The sequence below is a fragment of the Nannobrachium achirus genome (assembly GCF_963921795.1).
Source record: "Nannobrachium achirus genome assembly, chromosome: 15".
NCBI lineage: Eukaryota > Metazoa > Chordata > Actinopteri > Myctophiformes > Myctophidae > Nannobrachium > Nannobrachium achirus.
In genome coordinates, this window is record NC_137822.1 from 44301770 (window position 1) to 44305719 (window position 3950).

Genomic DNA, 3950 nt, shown 5'->3' on the forward strand with positions numbered 1-3950 from the left:
TCCCTGCTAATCCCCATAGTACTCATTGGGAGGGTGAAAACAACAACGGGTCTCCTCCGATACCGGATCCCGTCATGCCACCATCTTCAAGTCTTACTGTCTGACTGGTGTTCTATTCTGCTCTGTGGGTTTTTTTGGGGCATCGTTCTCTTGTTGCTGCTGCTAGTTAAGTAAAGTTCATTGGGAAACTATGTGATGGCCTGATCATTTCACCAACATAAGGCCTACCTTTTCAGTGAATGTTTTTACTCTCAGTGAAGAGTTCTTGTTCCATTCAAATTTGATTGGAAATGGTTAAGTGCATTATATAATTATGGTATATAGCCTACATTTGTTCTGGTACATAAATGTTTGAATACTGATTTTTTTTTAAAACTTATATCAGGGGTCTTCAACAGGGGGTCCTCAGATTTACTACCGGGGGTCCTCCAAATGTTTGTGTGATAGGAACTTAAATAGGGCAATTTTAAATGTAGGCCTATCTGTTTTCTATCAATTGCTTGAAGATTTATTGCTGCATATACAATAACAGTTAAATAAATATGAAATATTGAATACTGCATCATGTCTCACTGTTATGTTTAGATCCTCCGTTCGATGTGTGCATCTGTTGACTAGCTTTGCCTGCCCTGTTGTGATGCTCTGGGATCGATTGATGTACGTTTTCACACTACTGTTGTTGGTGCTGCCCTGCACTTGGAGTTAAAGTTTATTAGGACGTACGTGATGGTCTGATTTTTCACAACAATGCCCCTTTTTATTAGGGTTTTTATGGTTGCGTTTTAACTGAACATAGGAAAGTCTTCCATTACCAGGTGCAGCAGCCAGTAAGGACAGCAGTTAGCAGGTAAGAATACAAACCATAGTAACATCATTTGCAAGTGTAGAATGGATGGGGTGAGAAGGGAGCGTGAGGGGAGGGGAGAAGGGGTGACGGGAGGGAGAAGAGAGGGGGGAGGGAGAATAAGCGTCAAACCGTAGGCATTAATATCGCGCAGAGAGCGTAGATATGTCGTTGCCGCATCGCCAGCGACGTAGCAAATGCATCTTCCCAATGAGCATCACACAGCGCTGCTGTACAGCGCGGACGTAGCGGACGTAGCGAGGTCCAATGAGGCCCATTGCGTCCAAGTCGCGCTGTCCACCGAAGCTAAATAGGCGCGACGCCGCTGTGCTGTCTGGGATGTGTCGATGTGTGTGTGTCCTCATCCATTACTGTGGTATTTAGTGTTTGAGATTCGTTCAAGGCAAACTTTGTTTCTCTATCCTACTGCAGCGCTGTATTTTCTAAATGAATTTAAAGAAAGTAGAACATTAAATCTTAAGTAACAATGCAAATGTAATTAAGACTAGAAAACTATTGTTTTCCCACCATTAGATCTGCTGACATCCTTTCTATCTAAATAGCCTCTAGAGGCGCGTGCACGTGACTTCAATAAATGACCGTCCGCCCGGAAAAAAAAATCCCAAAGCACCACTGGCTAGGTGTGAGCTAGTGGGGCCACCGTAGGCTACCGGCATGTCACTTCCTCATTCCAATCAATTATGGGTGGTACTTAAGTGTTCAGTCACTGGCGTTAGTCGGCAGGATTAACAAGGCTCTTGAGACTAAGGTTTTTTTTTTTGGTATATAGAAATGGCTCAATTATTTTTGGTTTGAAGTTTGTATTAGTTGGCTTTAACAAAACAGCAGTTGGTGCCCCGGGGGACCAGCTTTCCCAAGGGACATCAGGAGTGTCTGTGGCCATGGAAGAAGTCGTCCAGGACCTGAGGGCCTTGGTGCGGCAACTACAGACGGACAAGGTACAGCTGCTGGTCGAACAGGAGGTGGCGGAGATTAAAAATATGTTAATACAACAGCAAGAGCAGCTAAATAAACTGGCACAAGCCCTCCTAGCATTACAGTCGGCCTCTAAGCCTGGTCAGCCAGCCCATAGACACTTCAGGTCTCGCACTTTGGGTCGTGTTATATGCTGGCGTTGCCAGATACCAGGTCATCTTGCCAGACACTGTGACAATGCCAGAGTGAGCCAGCAGCCACGAGGGGACCAGCCGAGGGAACGATGTGGCCCCCCAAGACACTCACGTTACACTGTTGCGCCACAGCAGGACCTGTCCCGGGTACGGCAGGTGAGTCATGGTAGGCCCAAACCTTTGCAAGGGTGTGGTCCATGGTCTCAACCTCTGAACCAGAGGGCCTGTAGTCGGAGGGACGAGGAGGAAGATGAAGGGGTTTACATTATGGTGTGCCCAGCAAGATCAGGTCCAGATGTGGCCCGGTCCAGCAACCCTCTCCCCATTGCTCCATTGGCGGTGAGCCCTCAGCCTGCCTCTACGTGTCAATCAGCCCCTCCCAGTGAAGTCCCTGGACCATCTGCAGTTAGGCGACGTCCTCCTGCCCTTGTGCATTCTCCAGCCCCTCCCTGTGAAGTCCCTGAACGGTCGGTGAGGTGTCCCCCTGCCCAAGTGAGTCCACCATCCCCTCCCTGTGAAGTCCCTGGACGGTCGGTGAGGTGTCCCCCTGCCCAAGTGAGTCCACCATCCCCTCCATGTGAAGTCCCTGGACGGTCGACAGGGAGCCCTCCTGCCCCATGTATCCGTGGGCCCCTCCCTGTGAAGTGACTATTCGAAGGTCTGCCCCCGAGACAGCGGGCAGACACTCCAACCTTCACCACTTACCTGTGAAGTTAGGGGGTGGGGCATTCCAGGTGCCCATTGTGAGCAGCGCCGCAATGTCAGTTTTTTAGGGCCGTATTGTCGGGGACGACAATAAAAGAAAATGGGGGTATATGTGGCCGGCTAGGTGTGAGCTAGTGGGGCCACCGTAGGCTACCGGCATGTCACTTCCTCATTCCAATCAATTATGGATGGTACTTAAGTGTTCAGTCAGCAGCACCAAACACAATGCTCTGGGTTTGGTGGCTGCAGGGTCTTGCCACCTGGGTCCTTTTTTGTGAGTTTCACTGTTCCTTCCTGGGTGAGTAAATGTTGCTTTTATGTTGTGTTTGTATTTAATGTTTAAACTAATTGCTTATGTTTTATTGTTTAGTATGGTAATGTGTTGTTGTTGTTCAACTCAACTCACCCAGGTTGAGAGCAGCCTAGCAGTGTATCAAGGCGACGAGCCATGCTTCCTGTATTGAGAGCTGTTGGACTTTGAGGGCTGCCGATCCATGTTTCCCATCCGTGGGATGTTAAAGGCACACTCAAGGTATAAATTAGGTTGATAGTTGACTTTGTTTGGTTGCTTTTTATTTATTTAGATTGATCACCACTGCTGTTTTGTTTAGTTAGGGTTTATTGTTTGTTTTGTTTTTGCTTTGTTTGGTTGAGCCATTTCTGTTATTCTAATTGCTTTCTTTTTGTTTGTTTCCAAATGCAACAATTGACACTGGCTGCTGATCGGAGGGCTGCTGGGAGCTGAGGAGCACCGTCGGCCGGCTTCTGGGGGTTCACTGCGGCATAGGGACACTGCTAGTCCACCACAGTAAGAATTGTGTGAGAGTTTCGCGATCACCCCTTTTCCACGGTGTCGCTTTATTTCCCCTTTGCATGTGTAGCCCCCACAGTTAGTACCAGCCATGAACCAGCGACAACAGCCCTGCTAATCGGGCTCAGCCCTATTAGCACGACTGGTTGTGCGTTGGACTGGCGAGTGGGAGTCCCGGGTTCAATCCCCGCTTCCGCGTATCACTACAATCTGGCGTTGTTGGCAGGATGAGGAGCGCAATATCCTCGCGTGAGGGACAGGTCCACGTCGTGTGCGGCGGCCCGCGGCGTGAAGTGTGAAGCGCGAGGGCGCGCTCCAAAGATCAGGGGGGTGATTGTAGCCCCCACAGTTAGTACCAGCCATGAACCAGCGACAACAGCCCTGCTAATCGGGCTCAGCCCTATTAGCACGACTGGTTGTGCGTTGGACTGGCGAGTGGGAGTCCCGGGTTCAATCCCCG